This window comes from Eptesicus fuscus, chromosome 4, assembly GCF_027574615.1.
Source record: "Eptesicus fuscus isolate TK198812 chromosome 4, DD_ASM_mEF_20220401, whole genome shotgun sequence".
Classification (NCBI taxonomy): domain Eukaryota; kingdom Metazoa; phylum Chordata; class Mammalia; order Chiroptera; family Vespertilionidae; genus Eptesicus; species Eptesicus fuscus.
Window position 1 is genome coordinate 31291597 of NC_072476.1, and position 16566 is coordinate 31308162.

The 16566-nt window shown below is 44.6% G+C and overlaps 1 protein-coding gene and 1 non-coding gene across 2 annotated transcripts in view; both read right to left on the minus strand.

Annotated features, from left to right (window-relative positions):
• HIP1 (huntingtin interacting protein 1) overlaps positions 1 to 16566 on the minus strand; it is a 141233-nt gene that overhangs the window by 116999 nt on the left and 7668 nt on the right. The window lies entirely within an intron of this gene.
• Positions 15712 to 15917, minus strand: LOC114231620 (small nucleolar RNA SNORA73 family). Its single transcript, XR_003617604.2, has one exon. It is a non-coding gene; the product is annotated as a small nucleolar RNA SNORA73 family (small nucleolar RNA).

Sequence of the window (16566 nt, forward strand, 5' to 3'; positions counted from 1 at the left end):
AAGCCTCTGTGCTCAGCTTGAATGGGGCGGAGCCTCAGGTTGGAGCAGACAGCATTGGTTTTCCGTCAGCCCTGCCCTAATAGGCCCCTGTGTCTCAGTGTCCCATTGTAATTGCTGCAAGCACCTCTGAGAGAAAGCTGCCCTCGAGTTCCGCCCACTGCCAGACAGTCCAGTTTCTCCCCGAATGAGTCTGGGTCCCCAGAGTCTTGCCCGGAACTGGAGTTCAGTGCAGTCGGGAGCTTTTCTCCCTCCCGCTTGAGAAAGCCAGCCGCGCACTCAGTTGCCCGCTCTCTCCACGCGCACACGCCTCGGTACCTCTGCCTTCTGCAGCTCCTCTGAGTCTCAGTGTGCTTTTCTCTTTCCTTCTAGTTGTAGAATTTCCACTCAGCCAGCCTTCCTGTGATTCTGGATGATGTCCATTTTGTCTTTTAGTTGTAGTTTTGAAATTGTTGTGCAAGGCAGCAGTTTAGGTGCTTACCTATGCCGCCATCTTGGTTTCTCCTCTGAACTTGCTTTTGAATTCTAGACTCTTTTGCATTGATTCTTCTAGGTTTTCATGGTTCTGGAATGATTCCATAAATGTGTTTAGACAGGTTTGGAATGAAAATGGGGTACAGTGAGGACTGCAGTGAAGGGAAAAGTGCATTCTCCATATAAAGACATTACATTCCAATTTTTAAAAAACACTGCGTGGGCCAAACAAAATAATCCCACAAAAGAATCCAGCCCTTGAGATGCCAGTCTGTGGCCTATGTTTGCAGTATTTCCCATTCACTCACACTTTCTCCCTCTTCCCCTCAGCTATACCCGTTGGTCCTCCGAAGCCATCCTCGCGCCCACCTGCCCCGCAAAAGCCTCCCTGGTTCCTCCAGTCTGCACTGAGCTCCTCTTCTCCACGGCTGTCAGGTTTGGAATCACTGCAAGCCAAGTGTGGCCCTGAGATAGTTAATCCTGCTTTCCTGGGCTCTTTCCACCATTTGGGGATCCTCTGTTTCTGTGGTTATTGGGTTGCAGTTCAGCCCACCCATTCTTCCTCGGGTCTAAGAGCAACTTGAACTCAACAATCAAGTCTGACTTACCCCTGACTCCTGGCTCCTAGCACTGGGGAACCTTCTCTGCTGAAGGGGTGAATGCTCTCGGGGCAGGTTCTCTCCTTGGCAGGCAATCCAACTAACTCACTCATCCAGACCCTGACAGAACTTTGTAGAGCAAGTCAAAGAGGACAGGATACCTGTCCTCCAGGGACCAGGCAGACCCTCCATGAGGGGAGAAACTAGTTTTTAAGCTGTCACTTGGAGCAAGCTCTCAAACATATTTGCTGGTGTGCTGACATGGAGCTTACCATCCATACAGTCACAAAAAACACAGCCACAGCAGAGACAAAAGACAACATCCGAGGAAAACCAACCAGAAGGGGCTTAGGACAAGGTGTGAGAAAAGTCTCCTAGGGCTTCATGATCCTGGTAGGGAGTGGCCTTGCAGTCCCCTCCCTGAAAGGGAAACTTTTCCTTCTGAATGAGAATACTTGCTGTCGCCTCTCCCAAGGCTATGAGAGCATTCACATTTCATTCTTGCAAAAACTCCATCACATACAGTTGTCCTCATTTTAGAAATGAGAAAATGGAGACTGAGAGAAGTGAAGTAGTTTGCCCAAGATCACACAGAAAACGTGCCTTTCCGCCAGAACTGAGACACTGACCTTTGACTCTATCTCCAGTGTTCTTTCCTGAGAGATTCTGGGAGGAATTTTGAGGAAAGTAGCAGGGGTTTAAATAATCTAACCTCCAGAGAGGAGAAGACTGGCACCAACTGCTGTCCCAATGCACTGTGGTGGGGGCTGAGGACGCAACAGTAAATAACACAGATTCTTACTGCGCTCATGGAGTCCGTGTTGGCAGTGGGAGGGAGGGAGATGATGAAACTGGGAAACAAATAACATGCGATTCGGAACCTTCGTTCTCGAAAACCAAGTAAAACTTGAGCTCTGGAGGGCTTAACAAAGACAAACATAAAAAGATTTCCCCAGGGACATCTTCATAATTCAATGCAAATGCAAAACCCCATAGAATATAATCTACACCAAAGTGGGACTCACAGAAATGACCAAAGTTACCGGGAAAACCAAATGCTACACAAAGAGAACATTCAACAAATGGAACGAAACTATAAATAATAGTCTCCTGAAAGGACTTTAAAATAAGAATGTTTAAAATAGTCAAGGAGATGAAAAAAGAAATAAAAACCACACAGAAAAAAAAGATATGGTTAGAAAAAGAGCAAGTGAATTTTTAAAAAGTAGAAATTCTAGAAATCAAAAGTAGATTTAAATGCAACAAAAGAGAAAATTAGTGAATAGGAAGATAAATCTGAGGAAATCACCTAGCATGAAAACAAAGAAAGAAAAATAGACAGGAAATATAGAGAAATTAAATAAAATGAGAAGTTCCATCATACACTTGATAGGATTTGCAAAAGGGAGAAGAGTGAAAAAAATCAGAGTAATCATCAAAGAAATAATGGCTGAGAATTTTCCAGAACTACAATATAAACAAAACCAAGTCCCAAGAATAATAAACTAAAACACCTGGTGCACATAATGTACCATATTAAAAGCAGAGAATATTGAAAACCATTAGAGAGAAAAGGTAGAGTATCCACAAGGGACTAACAATTAAACTAGTCAAATGCCTGAAAACAACATAATAATAGCTTCATATCATTGGGGAAAAAGAACTATGTATCAAGAAGGCAGCAGGGTCCTAATCTTGTTCTATCTGCTATTCCACCTCCATCTTGTATCTCAGCAGCTCAGGTAGCAGAAGGGGGAGTGGGTCCAGGTGGCTGGCTTTGGGAAGGTTCTCACCAGGGTACCCACAGGCCATGTCCCCTGACCCCACTGCGTCCACAGTCACTGCTTGCACCCAAGATGACAATATGGAAAGTCAATTCTGTTGAATGGGCAGGCATGAAGGGAAAACCCCAAAAGATCAACAAATAGTCATTTAACATGACCTTGAAAAAAATGGAATCTTAGGCAAAAAAAAAAATAACTTTTTTAAGGCAACAGGAAAGGATAAATCTTCAGATCATAAAAGTGTTGACAAAAGGGAAAAGGAAGCAAAAGAAAATGGTCAGAGAAGGATCATCAAGTAAACTAAAGATGACTTAACACCAGAACCAGAATCTAAAAATGAGGATATTTCAGACTCCAATGCAGTGGGAAACAAAGCTATCTTAGGCCAGTCTGAGTGATGCTTCTTGCATACCTTTCTCCTACCATTCTTAGAAGCAGCTTCATCAACTATTTTAGGAATGCAAATTTTCTCTAGTTCCAGAAACATTTTTAAGATGCATGGAATCCACCTTATCCTGTACTTTAATACATTTTTAAATAAGTACAAATGCCTTTTTAAGAGGTAAAATCATGTGCTGATTAATTTCAGTAAAAACAGAAATTAGTGGAATGTTCCATTAAAGGAGGTTTTGTTTTATGTAAACTTAACATTCCATAGACTGTGAAGGGCAAAATAAAAAAAATCCTCTAAAACACACACAGCCCAAATGACAGAGTCATTTAAAATGGCCCATCTTTCATATTTGTGTTTTTCCCTACGATTATTGTCTCTGTGTCTTCTATATGATCTTTGTCTCCTTATCAGAATTGCAAACTACCTGTGGCAATATCCTGCAAGGGAAGGTCCGGAATTTCCCCAAACCTGTTAATGTGCTGTGGATATAATGTGTAAGATATCACATCCTGTGTTATCAGGACATTCCTCACAAAAGGCTTAAGAGTTGTCAATATTGGAAAATTCTGAGCTCTGGTGTCTGCTTGTGGATAAATTGTCTCCAGATATTATGCTGGAACATCCACTGAGTAACACTTTAGCAAAATATTGCAGCTACATTGTATAGAGTTTTTAATACTAGCATAATTAAATATGTTTGTGTGCTGAGGACAAAAAAAAATAAAAATAAAATCTTGGTTATAAAAGAAAAAAAAGATGGTGAAATGTAGACACCTTCAAGTATGCTTAGACTAAGAGAGTTCACTGCACAGAGCTTCTTACAGAAAGAGCGACGAAGTTCTTCTCCTAAAGAGATGTCAGTTCAGCCCCAAAGAAAGTTCAGAATTCCTAGAATAGTCCTACTTATATTCTAGAACAGCGGTCGCCAACCTTTCGGACCTCACAGACCACCAGTGGCCCACGGACCACCGGTTGGCGACCGCTGTTCTAGAAGAAACATTTGAGAAACAAAAACATCATTCCCAAAGTTTCATATTCTCTTGGCATTTTCACCACCCAGTGAGCCCAAAGTGGAAGCCAGAGGCAAGAGTAGATAGAAATCCCCTAACCCTCAATCCATGCCATTGTGACCAGGGTGAGTGGAATTTCAGTCTAGACCTCTCTCTGAGACCTGAACTGTTTCCTGGCCTCTGCAACCAATATCACTTTACACCAGTAAGGATCCAAGGGCCCCATCCCACTCCTTGCCATCTGTATCACCTTCTGCTTGCCAACCAGCACCTGAGAGAAACTGATGTTACTCCCCACTCAGCCACTGCTGGTCCTGGGGCTGGGGGAAACGTAGCTCTCACTGACATGTTCCTGAGCATAGCTCCCCCAGCCTTCTTGGGGAGGGCACACTGGTCAAGGTCACTCTCCAGGGCAGGAAGCATGTTTAAATAGAGATGAGAAGGAATTATCAAGAAATGACTCCCTAGCCCTAACCGGTTTGGCTCAGTGGATAGAGCGTTGGCCTGTGGACTGAGGGGTCCCAGGTTCGATTCCAGTCAAGGGCATGTACCTTAGTTGCAGGCACATCCCCAGTGGGGGCTGTGCAGGAGGCAGCTGATGGATGTTTCTCTCTCATCGATGTTGCTAACTCTCTATCCCTCTCCCTTCCTCTCTGTAAAAAAAATCAATAAAATATATTTTAAAAAAGAAAAGAAAAAGAAAAGACTCCCTGACAACAAAAAAACCAAGCCCCAATCTGGTGACGAACATCTGGTGATTCCATAATGAAGACACTGACATCACACCACTGCTCTGCTCCATGCGGACCCACAGAAAATCTGGTGCAACTTCACTCTTTTTACAAAAAAAAAAAAAAAAGTACTTTCTTCCCCTGCCTCTCTGTTCAGACATAACATCATCAACACAGCTCTTTAAATATCTCTGCCGGGAGGCTATATTTAGTGACTATTTGGCCCTTAAAATGAGCCTGATTTCCTGTGGCAAAAAGTTCTCAGCAGCTAGGAAAGAGGCCCAGAGAATTCTGAAGCACTGACAAACAGCTTTTAAGCTTGCGATGTTCAAACATGGTAAGAAAAGGAGTTAACTTGCTTTTTCTGGATAAGTGACTAGCATTCGAGAGGGGGAGAAAAATCATAATAGAAGTGTATGACTGGTCTGAATGCTTCCAAAGTCATCCTGGAGAACAGACTGACATGAGATAACTATTTGAGCCAAAAATCATATGTGGTAGGTTATGTGGCACGAGAAGGCACCAGTTACTCACTCACTCATTCATTTACTCACTCATCCACTCACACACTCCATTCTCCATTCACTCACCACATCTGAACATTTCCCTCTAGAGTCTAGGCAAATCCCTCTGGTCTATAAGAGCTCTAGGTCATGGGCAAACAAAAAAACACAAACCCTGGGACTGGAAGGCTTTCCCTAGATAGGACCTTTGGAGGGACACAAAGTGAATGCTGTGGGGAACCTGGCGGGTGGTGGGCACTGGAAGACTTTGGGCGGAGAGGAAATAACAGTCAGCACTGGCTTCTGCTCTGGACCCTCTCATTCAACCCACTCACTGAGCCCAGATGTCAGTACATTGTCCCATACTCCAGAGGAGTAACTTTCCCAAGGCCCCCACAAAATAATAAACAACAAAAGTGGAACCTGGCAAGTGTTGCTCAGTGGTTGAGCATCAACCTATGAACCAGGAGGTCAAGGGTTTGATTCCTGGTCAGGGCACAGGACTGAGTTGCGGGCTCAATCCCCAGTAGAGAGCATGCAGGAGGCAGCCTATCATTGTTTCTCTCTCATCCATGTTCCTATCTCTCTCTCCCTCTCCCTTCCTCTCTAAAATCAATAAAAACATATCTTTTTTAAAAAAGGGGAGCAGGAGCTAAGACTCTCTGGCTACAAAGGGCTTCACTCTGAGTCCCAGGCCCACTGCAGCAGGTGGAGGCTGACAGAGTGTCTGCTAGACTGCACACAAAGGCCCTGCTCTGTTTCTGCCTCCAAGACTGGCCACGGGAAGCAGCTCCTCTTTGGAACAGTCCCCAGACCTCCTGCCTCCTCTGATGCAGCCTGGGCTAGTCACAGTTTCCCTCCTCTGAACCGCTGACCTGTCCCTCTGTGTGTGGGTCTCCAGTGTCCCCAGGATGACCCAAGGGAGCAAGGGAATGCACGTTTACTTAGTCGTGACTAAGGTTTGCCAAGCAACATGCCATTCTTTTTTTTTTAGCATTCTAATTGGAGATAATTTTAGACTTTCAGAAGAATTGCAAAAATAGTACAGAGTTCCCGTACATCTTTGCCCAACCTCCATTTATATTAACTAACGTCTTACGTAACCGTAGGAAAGTCATCAAAATGAAGAAATTAACCTTGGTACAATACTATTAAGTGTACTACAGAATTAATTAGGGTTTCTCCAGTTTTTCCACTACGGTTCGCTTTCTCTTCCAGAATCCAGTCCAGGATCTCTCCACCGTGTATTAATTATCCCATTTCCTTAGTCTCCCCCAGTCTGTGACAGCTCCATAGTCTTTCCTGGTCTTTCTTCACCTTGACATCTTTGAAGGGCACTGGCCAATTATTTTGTAGAACATCCCTCAATTTGGGTTTGTGTGTTTTGTTGTGATTAGTTGAAGTTATGCAATTTTGGCAAGAAAACCACATATGTGACATGCCCGGCTCAGTGTATCTTGGCAGGGGTCATTTATTTTGATACACTACCTTCTTGAGTTTCTCTGGATCCTCAGGGCAATCCATGAGACGGTTTTGTTATTCCCCGTTATACAGATAGGAAAACTGAGGCAAAAAAAATTGAGGCATTGGCCCAAGGTCACAGAGGTGGTGAGTAGCATGATAGGATTTGAACCCAGTTATGTCTTTGGATTCCTCTACTCCACACCAAACTATTACTTCAATTCTAATTTAAAATACTTCATATGACTTTAAATATAGGAAGTTGGACTTGGACATTTAATCTAATTATTCCTAGTCCTACTAGTGTGATTCTAAAATCAATGAATGAACAATAAGAATAACAACTAACATTTATTGAGCACCTACTATTTGCCTGGCATAGTGCTTCATCTTGTATACATAAGGTATCTTATTCAAATTCTCCCAACAACACAATGGAGTATATACTCCGGGATACAATCCTTTATTCCAAACTCTTGAGGCAAGTGTGTTTGAGATTAGAATTTTGGGGTCTAGGAAACACCCTCTCTTCAAACACAGTAATATCTTTGTAGCATCTCATATGACCATTCACTCTAAGATGGGCCTATAACAAAGACTGCAAGTATACAGACCCAGACAAGTGCAGATGTGGTATCAAATTCTGAAAAGAACTTCAGGTTTCCAGAGCTTTGGGAATTCAGAACAGCAGATTAGGGATTGTGGGCCTGTACTATTATGCAGAATTGTGGATAAATAATATGTGATAAGTACTTAGAAACCCAAGCACACAAGGATAATTAATTACTCCAGGACTAACGAAAATTTATGCCGGGAAGGAAAAGATGTCAGAGTACACTAGGGGCTCACCTGCCCCTAGCACTTACAGGGTCATGATCAAGTTGACACTGGATACAGAGCTAAAATTCTAGGGACAGGACAGGGAAAGTGTTTGCCATGGGGGTGGGAATGAAAGCTAGATCTTTATCTTCCATAATGGCAGGTTCATAATAGAGGCTATAATGAAAGCAGTTTAAAGAAATGAAACTGGAGTTTCTGGGGAGCAGGAAATGGTTGGGGAAGGAGGAAGAGCTGGGCCAGCAGAAGGTTGATTTTGGCTAACAGGCCTGTGTAACTATCTGACCCCTGCAACTATGTACAGGTATACTGTTAATGAAAATAAAATCAGCCCTAGCCAGTTTGGCTCAGTGCATAGAGCGTTGGCCTGTGGACTGAAGGGTCCCAGGTTCGATTCTGGTCAAGGGCATGTACCTTGGTTGAGGGCACATCCCCAGTGGGGAGCATGCAGGAGGCAGCTGAATAGATGTTTCTCTCTCATTGATGTTTCTAACTCTCTATTCCTTTCCCTTCCTCTCTGTAAAAAAATCAATAAAATATATATATATTTTTTTTTTTTTAAAGAAAAGAAAATCATACTAGTCCTGGGCAGAACCACAAACCCAAGTGTTCTGACCTGGAGCCAGTGTCCTTTCCCTCCCATATGCACCCTTGCTTCAGCCTAGATCCGTGGTCGGAAAACTGCGGCTCGCGAACCACATGCGGCTCTTTGGCCCCTTGAGTGTGGCTCTTCCACAAAATACCACGGCCTGGGCGAGTCTATTTTGAAGAAGAGGCATTAGAAGAAGTTTAAGTTTAAAAAATCTGGCTCTCAAAAGAAATGTCAATCGTTGTACTGTTGATATTTGGCTCTGTTGACTAATGAGTTTGCCGACCACTGGGCTAGACAATTTTCTCTGCATGCTCTCTGCCATCTCAGCCATCATCTCTGATCCAGCCTGTGCCGCTGACCTGATGATGTCTTTCTTGGGGCCTTAGAACCGAAATGCAGATTCCTCCAAGCACACAGTCTAGCCTTGGCCCGGTGCAAAGGCAGGCCATTGTGTTCAGGTCATGGCCCAGGAAAACACATCCTGAGATCTCCCGGTAATGCTTCCTGTGGTGCTGCACCCCTCTAAAACAGTGCCCTGAAGCCCAGGGCGAGTCCTCATCTAGACATTACTCACTGGAGGGAGGGGGCACTTCATTAAAGCACAACTCGGGCCTCGTCGGGAGCAGATGAACCAGGAGACCTATTCTGTGCCAAATGGTGCACCAGCCCCAAACTGATGTTACGAAGAACTAGTAAGAGAATAATAATAAGAGCTGATATTTCTGAGTGCTTGCTACATGGAAGGCAATGCATTGAGCATTTTTCATGTATGATGTCACTTAATCCTCTCATCAACCCTATGAGGTAGGTGTTTTTTGCTTGTTTGTGTACTTAGATGCTCTTTCAACAGCTCTCCACTTCATTGACTCAGAGTAACATATGCCAGCCAGTGCCTCTGGAGAGCAGTTTGCCTGGGACCCAGGGCAGGTGAACTGTCTGGCTCTGAAGCCCATGCCCATCGCCTCTACAGAATCTTGGAGCACAACGTGGACCCAGACACAAGCCTGGGTCTGCCTCAAATCTGGGCAGTGACTTGCAGCATGGAGCCTGGGCAAGTTATTTTTCTTTTCCAAGCCTCACTTTCCTCAGATTGAATCAAAGGTCACACCTCAGATAACGACAGAAACCAGGGAGGTAAGGTCAATGCAAGAAGCTGGCTGGTAGAAGACCAAAGTGTTTATGCCCTGGTTGCAGGTTTCAGTTTATTTAAAAATCTTACCTAATTAAAGAGAAACATGCAAATTAACCATCACTCCGCTACACCCACAGCCAATCAGAGTGAGTATGCAAATTAACCCAACAAAGATGGAGGTTAATTTGCATATGCAGGCCTGGAGAGGTGTGAGGCCTGCTATGAGGGAAAGGGGGGCAGTGGAGGGAGCTACTGGAGTGGTGCTCCAGACAGAAGCGAGGACTTGCCGGCTCTGGGAGGCCCGGGAGTGGGGATGTGCCAGCCCCCGGGCAGCTGGGGTGGGGAGCGGGGACTTGCTGGCTCCCAGGAGGCTGGGAGTGAAGCCAGGGGAAGGAAGGCCTATTCTTGCACGAATATCGTGCAATGGGCCTCTAGTAATAATAATAATAACAAATACACACATCTGCAGCTGCCAGCTTGAATCTCTCATATTCTTCCCAGCTCAACAGTCTCTGAGTCAAATAGATTTTAGTAGGTCGGGCCACAGGCTTGCTATCATGGCATCATTTTAGACAGTCCATGTGTCCTCTGATTTAGGGTCAAAGAACTTTTCTGGACATTATCTTTTTTATATGCTACAACCTAAGCCGAATAGGCTAACACTAGGAAGGCTACCACAGATGAGAAGACACTCCCAAAGTTGTGCAGGGCACAGCCTGCAGATGTACCTGGCAGTCCTAAGCACAAGGCAGAGGATGGTGCCTGGGCAGACATGACCGACTAACCGTACTGTAAGTCTTCTGAGTGAGTGACTTTGAGAGGCCAGTTCTTTAGGGGGACATGGGTCCATCTGACCAACACCCATAAAAACTAAGTGCAGCCAGGAGGAAAGGTCTCTTAGGGATGGGAAAGACAAGCAGAATTTCGTGTGGAGGCGGAGAACCAGCACAGTAACGCTGGAATACCAGGGGCCAGGGGTTATCAAAAGGCAGCCAACCCTAGCAGTGCTACCTCCGTCACTGCACGGTCACAGAACCAACAACTCTCTAAGCCCTTGGGGCCATCTTGTCCAAGCTCCCTCATTTCACAGACCCTGACTGAAGACCTACAGAGGGAAGGGGGCACGGCCAAAGAAAACAGCCACTGCCAGAAACAAGGCTTCCCGATTCTTCATCCAGTGCTGCAGGAGCTGCTGGCTGCCTGGCCGCGAAGCCCAGGAACACTGGGGCATTCGGACCACCACCGTGGGCCTAAGTATCAGGACACAGCAGGCCGACCGGAGGGAAAGCCAATCATTATTCCCACCTCTGCTTCCTGACTTTAAGTCCGCTGTCTTTCTAGCAGAGACACCACCATGATCCTATAGCACCGCGGGGATTTCCCACACCCTTTTTAAAATAGACAGCGCGGTACTTCATAAAAAAAAAAACTTGTTTAAGGTTAAGCAAATTATATCTGTGATCCTCAAACTTGGAACTGCACCAAGAAACTCCATGGCCCAGCAGGAAAGAATGTTTTGAATAGGCTGCTGAATTGTTTTTCCAGGATAAAGCTTCTGTGAATACGTGCCAAGTGTGGAAATCCAACATTTCATCTACGACCACAACGAGCACAAATGAAATAGTAAGTGTCCCGTCTGTGCATCGAGGCATGGGCTCCGTTAGGCCTCTTGCCCCGGAGCGTAAGTTACCTGTAGTAGGTTTTATTGCTGCCGTAACAAATCACTGCAAATTTAGCAGCTTAAAACAACACCCATGTAACATCTCACAGTTCTGGAAGTCAGAAGGCCAACGGGGTCTCACTGGCTAAAATCACGGTGTCAGTAGGGCTGTGCTCCCTATTGGAAGTACTAGGAAAAATCCCCTTTTGTGGTCATTCCAGTTATTGATATAATCTAATTCCTTGTATTTAGAGATCCGAGGTCCTGTACCCTTGCTGTCAGCCAGAGGCCACCCTTAGATCCTAGAGGTCTCTCCCCAGTCCTTGCAGGAGGGCACCTGCATCTCAGAGCCAGCAACAGCATGTCGACTCCTCACACATGCACTCTCTCAGCCGCATCCCTCTTCCGCTCCAGCCAGGCAGGTTCTCTGCTTTAGAGGGCCTATGTGATTAGATTGGGCCCACCTAGACAATTCAGGCTACTCTCCCTTTCTTAACATGTTAAGCGCCATGTCAGTCACCGGTGACTGAAACAGAAAGGAAGACAAAACAGGCTTGGTGCTTAACGTGTTAAGGTCCTTAATTACATTTGCAAAGTCCCTTGTAGTATCACAGCTTCAAAAGGTGGACATGTTGATGGGATAGGGCTGGTGGTGCATTATTCTGCCCACCATATCCCATTTCACACTTCTGAGCCACAGAAGGAACACTCATGAGCCCACCTATGGACATAGATCAGAAATACTGTCTCTCAGTCCGCTGGCTCTGGGTGTACCATGGCTGGATGTGGAAGTCTTTCTCTGTAAACATGTCCCTCCCACTGAATTCTCCACCCCTAAAGCACACTCACCTTTGTCCCACCAGGGTTGCCAAAATTTGTGTTTCAGTCCAATGGGACACAGATCAAATATACTCACATGCCTTGGAGCAGGGATGGGGCCTATTCCATTTTCTGTTAGAGTAACAACCACATGCATCCTTAATATGCACCATTAGCTCATTCAACAAACATTTATTGAGGCCCTACTGGGTGCTGAACACTGTGCTTAGTGTGGGGAGGCCTACAAAGTAAGGCCAAGCTACAGGGAAGCTCATAGTCCAGTGTGGGACAGACAACCAGAGAAACATTAACACAGAAACACACAAAAATACCATCCAATAAATTGGCCTGGAAGAGTAAGGGCAAACCTCCCAGAGGAAGGGCCATCAGAGGTGGGACTTAGAGGTGAATAAAGTGGAAGAGGCATTCTAAGCAGAAAAGAACTGCCTGGAAAACAGAGGAGTGAAACGCCAAGGGCTTGTTAAGGCTGGGCTGCAGGGGAGGGGAGTGGCAGGGCATTAAAGTTGACAAAGTTTGGCTCTGTGTCATGCCAACAAGCTTGGGTTTTAGCTTAGAGTAATGCATAATAAACAGAGGTTTTTTAAACATGAAGTCATACAAGCAACTGTGCCTTTTATTTGTTTTTATTTTTAAATATTTTTATTGATTTCAGAGAGGAAGGGAGAGGGAGAGAGAGAAACATCAATGATGAGAAAGTATCATTGATCAGCTGTCTTCCTGCACGCTCCCCACTGGGGATTGAGCCCACAACCCAGGCATGTGCCCTTGACCAGAATCAAACCCGGAACCCTTCAGTCCACAGGCCAATGCTCTATCCACTGCGCCAAACCAGCTAGGGCCAATTGTGCCTTTAAAATAGAACTCGGACAGCACTGGCGGGTCTTGCTCAGTGGGAAGAACATCAGCCCTCAGACCGAAGGGTTTCAGGTTCGATTCCTGGTCAAGGGTACATACCTCAGTTTCGGTTCAATCCCTGGCCCTGGTCAGAATTTATGTGGGAGGCAACCAATTGATGTGTTTCTCTCCCCCACCCCCTCCCTTCCACTCTCTCTAAAAGCCAATGGAAAAAATATCCTCACTCCTTGGGTGATGATTAAAAAACCAAAACAAAGCAGAACTCAGACAGCCAAGGAAAGGGTAGATCTCAAGAGGGTGGAGGGCAGGAAGGCCAGCTGATCCATGTAATAAACAGTTCAGGCTAGAGATGAAAGGCTAAAATAAGGCCGAGGTAGTGGTGGGGGGATGGGAGTGAGATGGAGAACAATCAAGGAGACATATCAGCACCAGGGCTCTGTGAGGAGTCGAAGGGGTGTAGACTAGAGGGGTGTCAAAGGTGACTGGGAATATTTCAGCTGGAATGGCCAGGGGTGGCTTATAAACAGAAATTCTCAAAATCTGAGAACAAAGGAGAATAATTAAGCTTGTGGCAGGAAACAGAGTTCAAGGTTAGGTGTGTTGGGTTTTTCTTATTAGCAGTAATGGGCCCAGACTGTAACTGCTAAGGTCCCATCTGGAATAAGGATCTCAAAGGAAACAGAAGATCTTAAGCCACTTCCAAGCATGAGCCAGGGAGCTGACATTCAATAGGAAGTCTGCAGAGAACCACCCACAGTTACGTCAGAAAGCTGGTCTCTTCAGGGTTCTTTCTGGTGGCTCCAAATGTGCTCACGAGACCCCACATTCACAGCTGCATCAGGGCTCACAGTTCAGAACTGGGACCAAAAATGGCTGATGCTCATTCAGTTCTTTATTCAAAATACTTTATCCTTCTTTCCACATACCCTTATTCAAGAGTTGCTCAGAGCTAGACACTGTGCCAGGAACCTGATGTTATAAGATGAAGAAGGCACTCAACATAGATTTTTTTAAGTATCTACCAAGTACCAAGCCCGGAGAGGCTGGGCTGACTTGTTACTCTAGGTCAGTGGTTCTCAACCTTTCTAATGCCGCAACCCTTTAATACAGTTCCTCATGTTGTGGTGACCCCCAACCATAAAATCATTTTCGTTGCTACTTCATAACTGTAATTTTGCTACTGTTATGAATCGTAATGTAAATATCTGTGTTTTCCGATGGTCTTAGGCGACCCTGCTAGTGGATCTCAACCTGTGGGTCGCGATGCTGTAGAGCCTAATACCATCGGAAAACACAGATATTTACATTACAACTCATAACAGTAGCAAAATTATAATTATGAAGTAGCAACGAAAATAATTTTATGGTTGGGGGTCACCACAACATGAGGAACTATATTAAAGGGTTGCGGCATTAGAAAGGTTGAGAACCACTGCTCTAGGGGAAGTTGCCCTGGATCTTGCTCGGAGAAGAAACCACACAGCTCATGCCTGTGTTTCTGAAGGATTATGGAAAATGGGAGGAAAGAAATAGCGTCAGTCAAGATACATCCAGGGAAAACCAAATAGAGAAGGCATTTGCTTCCAGCCCCAAAGGGGAAAGGGGACATATGACAGGAGAGTAAGACATAATAACACACAGAACAACTGCATCATGGGCTGGCCCCAGGGACCACACAGACAAATACCTCAAAGAACCACTGTTAGAGGAGGCTAGCATTTCTGCCATGTTCACAGGTGACATTTCCCAAGTTCCCACATTCTCATAGTGGCTCATCATCGCTCCATTATGCATGACTTAATCTAAATCTTTGCAACATGAGCTAAACTTGAAGCTGTATTCCAAAAGTCCACCACCCAGTTCTTTGATTTTATTCAAACGTGCTTCTTTTGAGCCTTGGAACTTTTCACCACCTAATTTATTTTGTATTTCATGGACATCCGGAGCCTTAGCTGGTATAAAGCCCTCCGCTTGATGCTGGGGCACTGGCTAAAACCTGGGTGAGAAACTGAGAGCCCATCTGCCACGAAGGAAAGTAGACATAAAACAAATGAACGGAAGCCAAGGGCAACATGCTAAGTGTGGGTTAATGATAGGTCTCAACTTCCCGGCTACATGTTACAGCAGTGCTCGGAAGATGCTTGTATATGCATGATTCATAAATCAAAAGCTTTCCAGTTCTAGGGCAGCATCAGAAATGCTTTCACAGTGAAGGCTGTATTTGAGAGAGACCTCAAATATGTAAGTGCAGGATCTTAGCCTCCTCAAGACATTGTCTTCTATTTGCTAGGAGGAGGTGTTTGTTTGTTTTTTTAATCTTTTGTATTTTGAAATGTAAATAGAGATAACTACACAGAACAAAAATGTACAGTAAATAAATTATCATAAACCACCACCCAGGCCAATAAACAGACTGATGACAGCACCTCAGCAGCTCCCTTTGCACACCCTTCCAATCACTAACCTCCCCCTGCACCCAAGGATAATCTTTTATCTGGACTTTTATGGTAATCATTCCCTTTATTCCTTACAGTTTTTTTAAATTTTTATTTTATATTCTTATTGATTTCAGAGAGGAAGGGAGAGGGAGAAAGAGAAACATCAATGATGAGAGAGAATCATTGATCGGCTGCCTCCTGCACACCTCCTACTGGGGATCGAGCCCGCAACCCAGGCACGTGCCCCCGACTGGAATCAAATCCGGGACCCTTCAATCCACAGGCCGACGTTCCATCCACTAAGCCAAACCAGCTAAGGCTATTCCTTACAGTTTTAAGCAGCACACCTTAATAGCTTTGCCTGTTTTTAATTGTTTTATTTCTTTCTTTTTTCTTTTCTTCTTCTATGTTTCCTGCATAGTTTGTCTCCTCTGGCATTGTCCACAGGACTCTGAGAAGCTGTAGGAATGTGCAGGCACAGACTCAAGACCCGGCTTTCTCTCCAGTGTTGTGGCAAGGGACTGTACATCATGGGGCACAGTCTTATGCCCCTTGATGCCAACTGGACAGAGCCCCAGGAAGGGTGACGCCCTGGGGTTACCCACTTTGGAGCTTTGTTGCTTTTTAAACCTGATGTAAAGGGAAGCATACAGAAGGTGTTCTTTTGGGCCTGCCTTTTTTGTAAGACTCATGCATGTTGTTGAATGTAACTATAGTTTATTCATTTTCATTGTTGTATAGCATCCCAGTGAGAGACTATATCACAACTTATTTATTCATCTATTGTCAATGGACTTTTAGATTGCTTCCAGTTTGGAGCTATTACAAAATATGATTATGAATATTCTTCTTGGTGCATGTGTATGCATTTCTGTTGAGTAGCTACAGTGGAATTGCTGGTTATTGAGTGTGCCTATCTTTAATTTTAGTCTAATACCAGACTGTTTTTCAAAGCAGCTGCTCCACTGTAGAGCCCCATCAATAGTGTATGAGCTTCTTCATGCTTCACATCTTTGCCAACGCTTGACACTGTCAGGTGTTTTTTGTTTTTTTTTCATTTTTATTTCAACCACCCTGATGGGCATATAATGAATCATGTTGTAATTTTAATTTGCATTTCCCTGATTACTAATGAAGTTGCACACCTTTTCATGTGTTTATTTGCCATTTGTTAATCCTCTTTTGTGAAGTTCCTCCTGCCTATTTTTCTATTAGGTTGTCTTTTTCTTTTTTTTTCCTATTAAGTTTTTTACATATTC